We start from the raw sequence: 7,068 nt of genomic DNA, 5'->3' as shown, positions 1-7,068 counted from the left end.
CTGTAGCGTAACATCGATGGGGTGGAGAGGGGTATTTGTAAGGCTAATAGTTGTTTGGGAAATTGTGGGGGGGGAAGACAAACACATGGGGAAAAATGAAGGTTAAGAAAATGTCGGGATGGGAAGGAATTGGAATGGTTGGGGTGGACTTAGCTGGTAGGATGGATAAATGCCAGGGCAGAGCTCATCATCTGGAAGGGGGCGGGGCGGATTTTGGAGTTTCTCTGGGAGACCATGTGGAGGGTGTGTACGTGTAGGGTTGGTGGGATGACTTGATAAAGGCACAGCAGCATCTGAGGACTGGAAAGTAGAGGGGAAACTGTAGGATTATTAGAGTCGATTTTGCGGATGGTATAGGTTGTTCGAAGGTGTTCAGTGTGAGTGAGGAGAGGCTTGAATTTGATAGTTAGTAATGGATCCTTGATGGAGAAGACAAACAAATGCGGAAGGCGAGGCGGGGTGCATGGCGTTCCAGGATCTGGAGGGATATAGTACTTGTGGGGGCGGGTAGGGGTGGGGGCAGATATTCATGCAACATTCACAAAGCAAAGAATGAGTCAAATTAAACTTTTGTTGCTATGGAGGACAATGGAAGGGTGCAATCGCCATGTTCGCCCAATTAATGGTTTTAGTAGTTTTAATTTATTGTGGGCTTTCTGTTGGGTAGATGAGGTTTCCACATTATTTACTGATCGATTATTAGTCAAAGATATTTTAGTGTATTGGTTAGCTGGTTAGGACGATCGTAAATGGTAAGGTAGGAGCCATGGAGATGGAAGATATGTATGATGCCTGTGTTTTGAAAGGGTTTATCTTCAGGAACCATTTAATACACCAAGAGGGAAAATGATTGAGGTGGATTTCAGGCTGTGCGGGGAGAGGGGAGGGGGGGGGGGGAAATCAGTGGGATTTCTGAAGTGCGAGATAGAGAGAGAGCGAGGAAAACAGTGTCATCAACACACTGAAGAAGATGGACTGGTGGAAGCAATTTGGGCATACCAGAAGTGTAGAGGAGATAAAGGAGAGGGGAGAGAACGGAGTCTTGGGGAATGCTCGTAGTGGGATGGAGGTTGTGGGAAGGGGTGTTGTTAATCCTGACAAAGCATGGGCGAATAGAAAGGAAGGATGCAATGAAGCGGACATAAGTAATTGGAAGTTCGTAAGTCTGGAGTATGAACAGAAGACCGGAATGCCACACTCGGTTGTAGACTTTCTCTAGGTCGAGGGAGACGAAAACTGCGGATTTGCGGCTGTTGAGCTGCTGGGATAGGAAGTTTGTGAGGTGCAAGAGCTGTTTGTCAGAAGATAAGGTGAGACGCAAGCCACACTGGTTAATGAAAGGAGGTGGTGGTGGTTCAGGTGATGATGGGTGCGTCGGGAGAGAGTGGATCGGTAATCACTGAGGTGAAACATATGGGGCGGTATGAGGGGGTTTATGTGGTTAGAAAACGTAGCATTTTGGAAGTTTAGCTCAGTTCAGTGTAGTAGCATGTGAAGACTAGGTTCGCGGCTGACTAGAATTGAGATAGGGCGTTCATAAGGTGACGATTGGTAAGGCGGTCATGACCAAAGAAAGTGTCGCGTTTTGTGAAAAGCACTTGTTTTACATCAAGTGCTGTGACTGAGATCCTTAATTCTGCTTGTAGTATGTTGCCAAAGTACTGGAAGCTGGGAGCCGGGGTTGGGGTGGGGGTGTTTACGCGTTCTTGAATGGTAGGGAACAGGAAGAAATCAAAATGAGAGTCATCAAGTCTGGACAAGCCTGGTCGTTTGGGCGGTATTTACAATGCTCCAAAACGAGTCAGTTGTGGTAGAGCCGCATGGAGATCTATAACAATATCTTCCGCAATTTTATAAGAATAATAGGAATTAAGAACCTTTTTCACACAGACTTAGGTTTCTGTTTCATTAGTCACCTGACAGCGTATTTCAGCTGCTATAGCACAGTGCCCAAAGTTAAAGATTTCTTCTGGTTTTCTACTATAGGCTTTGCCGTCATAAACTCTTTGTAATATCGTAGTATTGGCATCGTCGGTGTGTTCCCTTTCATTGTACCGCATGAAATAACAGTAGAGCTTTATTTTAGGTGTTAATTCTTTAAAATTCTTTACAATATATTGTTCACATATACGGTGGTTGGAACTTTAATAGTGGCAACTATTTATTTACAGCTCGTACAAAACAGATACGTGTTTCAAACGTTTACTGACCTTCAAAGTAGTCACCAGCATTGTGTATAACCCGTTACCACTGTACGTGCTTAAGCACTGTTCTGCAAAATGCTGGTCAAGTCCTTCTGTCTCTAAGCTGGTTGTAGGTTGTGTTCCAAAAATGAACAGCACAGAGACTTAAGTGATGACCCTATCTGCAGGACCTGGCCATCATTTTACAGGACAACGCTCAAGCACCTACAGTGCAAGCTGTTACTGATTTGTTTGACTTATTGGGCTGTTAAGTGCTGCACCACCTACTGCACTACCCTATCTCAAGCCCTCGTGAGTTCAACTCGATTTCTAAACTGAAGGAAACTCTTCACGGAATTCGCTTCAGAACTGCTACAAATTCGTCGACAATAGGCCGCGCCGCTCAAGCTGTCATCACAACTGGTACTGCTAAGAGTATCCCACGACTTCTACATCGTTGGTAACGGGTTATACACAGTGCTGGTGACTACTTTGAAGGTCAGTGAAAGTTTGAAGCACGTATCTGTTTTGTACGAGCTGTAACTAAATAGTTGCCACTATTAAAGTTCCAACCCCCGTATATGTGAACAATATATTGTAAAAGTTTTTTAAAGAATTGACACCTATTTATTTCATAAATAGTTGCGGCTACTAAAGTTCCAACCCTCGTACACTGTAAGTTAAGGTTACGGGATGTTTCAAGTACTAAGCAACTGGTGCCTCAGGCACTATGTGGGAACCTGTACCCACGTAGGCAGATCCCGATGACTGCATAATGCCCTAATCTGGTGCTCGTACAGCGTCGCAAGTGAAATTTCGGTTTTATCATCGGGATTAGTTAGGAGTGTGCTTATAAAGACATTAGACAAAATCGTTTCAGCATTTACCACTTCAGACTGCTGTGTTAGTAGCATTAGCTCACAAAGCTGTGCACTATCTCCGACTGAAACTTTTAAAACTAACAAATGCGACTCCACTGATTAATTTAGATACAGTTATTTGACATCAGTTCTAACAAGAGGTGTGGAAGTGGAGTAATTGATACTGAACCAAGCTTACCATAAATTTCTTGTAATACTGTCGTTGGTGCATCGTCGATGTGTTCCCTTGTATGACCCCTCATGAAATAACTGTAGGGCTTTCTGTTAGGTGTTAATTCTTTTTAAAAAAACGTTGCGATACATTTTTCACCTACGTATCGTCAGTTAGTTTGCGATGAAAACAGATCACTCCAACAGCTCATGTGCACTAACTTCACGCCACACTCATGTTTTTCGTTTTGCAGACGCTCTTGACCCGACTGATGAGAATAACTTAAACGGCGATTGTCCTGCGAGTTCACGGACCCCGGTAAACGCACCTCTGCTTTGTCAGACAAAGAACAACGTTTTAGGATCAGTCTTCGTTTATTTTCTTGGTTCCACGTGCTGTAAGAAAGAGCACGTTTCGGAAATGTCCCTGCAACAAAGAGACGAGCTGCTGGTCTGCGGAGCTCTCTAGGACATCAGGTTATGGATGCACCAAAAAGAGGAAAAGGACGACTGAAATTCATTTAGGTGCGTTTTGAGGTATTTACTTACCTCTTTTGTGAAGAACCCTCTGTGTGATGTAAATGTTTCATGGAATGAGGTGACTTAAAAATGGTCTGATATTGTTTGAAAGAAGAATAAGAATGGATCATTTGAGAGTGATTACACCATCAGCGTACTGTAGGATTGTTAGGCTGGCTATGACGAATGCAAATATGACAACAGTTGAAATCGGGGCAAGTTTACGGACAGCGTGTCACCATGGGCCGTCAAGGGCAAATTACTGGAAGCTGGACAGAGCTCTCGAGCTGCATTGTGTAGTCCACGCTGACACCATACCATACATAACACCGAATCGTTTTCTGTAGACGTATAATTAACTGGCAATTGAGTATTTAGCGGTGGGTATCGCTTCTGTTTGTGTAAGTGAAGGGGCACGGGAAACAGCGACTCTTGAGTCCTATATCTCTCCAACTCCTGATATCAACTAATGAGACGCTATTGGATTCGACAACAGAAATGTGTACAGTGCACAAAGTACTGAATACTTCGCCGAGGAAAAAGTCATTGACTTGATGTGAGCTGGCAACAGAAATGATTAGAGAATTGTTGAATGTGAATGCAAACCAGTATGTTGCAATAATGATCGCCAGTATGTGGCAATAACTGTCAAAATATGTTGTCGTATGCTTTATGACCAAATGCTACACTCCTGTAGGTTAATGCAAGGTCCCAGACTGTAAGCAACACACAAACGTCTTAAGGAATTATTTTCCTCCGAATGGGCACCACAGTCTCAATAATTTTGAAGGAATATGTTGTTACATCAAGCTGTCTGTGGAACAAAGTCTTCTTTCAGTCCTCCACCATAACTGTTTCCAACCAGGAATCTTCATGCATAGACACAGCACACTGTTGGTTTCCATGACTCAACGAATGCATGAGTGTATTCACGACCGGTGGGACAGGGAGGGAACGAGGATCATCTCCAATTGATGTTAATGAACTGTTCCAAATGCAGTGAAAGTCTAATATTTTAATATCTGTTACGTGATCAGCATCTCCATAAATCTGGACAGATCTCGTACTGGTGCTCCATGGTGCATAAGTTGTCATTTCCTTCTGTGTACAATACTTCTTTCAGATTGTAACTCGCTTAAAGACTATGACATTAACAGAAAAGAAATGTGGCGTCAAACGGAAGGGTAGTAACTGCTAACTAATCCAGTGTATCATCCATGAATGAAATTGGAGATCGCCTACTGCACTGAATGGCCATGTCAGGTGAGCATAATTTTTTTTATTTTAAACACAAAATTAATTCGTTATTCTTACCCACACTCTGTTTCACATCACAAAATCAGTAATTCTTCTACGGAACAGAAAGGTTACTCAAGGAGAAACTTTTTTCATTTTGTTTTGAAATTTGACTTTCTGTCAGTAACTTAATGTGACTGGGACATGGATAAAGATTGTTTGGTAGCGGCGTTGTCCTACCACCCATTTTTGTCCTAAAGAAAATTTAATGCGGAGCTGTGTACGTAATTTTTTCTTCTGATATTGTAATTACGGACGTTACTGTACACTCTAAAAATGGTTCTAGTGGCTCTGATCACTATGGGACTTAACTGCTGAGGTCACCAGTCCCCTAGATCTTAGAACTACTTAAATCTACCTAACCTAAGGACAGCACACACATCCGAGGCAGGATTCGAACCAGCGACCGTAGCGGTCGCGTGGCTCCAGACTGTAGCGCCTAGAACCGCTGGGCCACCCCGGCCGGCTGCTGTACCTTCTGAATTGCAATATATTATATACAGAAAACTTCACGAGGGAATGAATATTCTGTGAAGCAGTAAGCAAAATGACTAACTTGTCAAACAGTTGACTAGAAGGTGATCTTGGCTAAGTGCCACACATTATTCTTAAAGCATGTTTCTGAGCGACGAAATCCGTCTCTCTTAAAGATAAGACGGCACACAACGTGTAGTTGTAGAAGATAATACTGTTGCGCCAAAGCTCTGTCTTTCCCTCCAGCAAAAGTGAAAGACTAACTTAATAGGACAAATCACACCAAGGTCAGGGACGAACGGCTGGTTAGGCGTTTTTGCGTGAGACAGTATAAACGAATTATGCTGACACTGTGGAAACCGCTCCGAAAGACTGAATTACTACACAACCGGGTCTGTAAAGATGCCGACTGAATGGAAAAGGTTTGGGCAAGGATGTCATGGCTGCTCAATAATCAACACTTTACATCTCGAGCCTCTTGTAACTAAAAGATCAAAAGCACTACCGTTTCAGAAACATTAGCACACCAGGCCTGCGTATGTACCGCCAATTTTAGACAGAATCTTACGTCAGTAGCTGCAGGCGTGCTGCCCGTGCTAAGTGTGAATATTGCCGACTAGGTGCCTGCCAGCTGACGGCCTACCCGGTGGCAAAATTGCCACGTACTCTGTGTGGGGTGTTCACCGCTTCGTGTCTGGGCCGTCTAACCGCCCAACCATCGTCGCCTTTCCCGTCAAAGTCGGTTGCTGATCATTGCCTGTGGTGGCAAACACTGTTGTGGTTCATGATCGCCTGTGCAGGTATAAGTCAGCACTATGGACTGCCGCTGCGCACGGCGGGGCCGACAGTCTGGTTCCCGCACTGAGCTGCGTGTTCGTCCCAGTCAGAACGGCTGCCTCCGCTAACCACCTTTCGCCGCCCTGCCTAGGGCATGAGTCAACGCCGCAGCTGCAGTCCTGATCACAGCGCCACCCGCTGACTAGGGGACCGCCACACGCCATCCGTCACGGCTGAGGGACGTGCGTTCAGAAATAGGGGGGGGGGGGGGTGCGAGTCCAAAAGCATCTCACTAAATTTCATTGAAAAGATTGGGGAACAATGACAAAGTCACATCACTTTTTTAATTCAGAGAATATGAATTATTTTTTTATTACAGAATAAGACCGCTTAGGACATAAGATATAGGTACAGTCCTTTTTTTCTTACCGTCCCAGAACTTCTTGAAGCGTTGGACTGCCTCTGTTCGTTTGACATCACATTCCTGCGTTGAGAACTTTGTTGTAGGACAGGATATTTTGCAGTACTGATAAGTAGCCTGCACTGATCCATTTCCTGTATTGCATCTGCCGTGACATTAAGCTTCCAAGTCTCTTATTCATCTATATCTTCATGGATACTCCGCAAATCACACTCGAGTGCTTGGCACAGGCTTCATCGAACAACCTTCACAATCATTCACTGTTATTTCAAGCTCGAACATCGCGTGGAAAAAGGAACGCCTATATCTTTCCGTGCGGGCTCCGATTTCCCTTATTTTATTATGATGATCGTTTCTCCCTATGTAG

Source organism: Schistocerca serialis, chromosome 7 (assembly GCF_023864345.2).
Source record: "Schistocerca serialis cubense isolate TAMUIC-IGC-003099 chromosome 7, iqSchSeri2.2, whole genome shotgun sequence".
Taxonomy (NCBI): Eukaryota; Metazoa; Arthropoda; class Insecta; order Orthoptera; family Acrididae; genus Schistocerca; species Schistocerca serialis.
Note: the sequence above shows the minus strand (reverse complement) of the source record.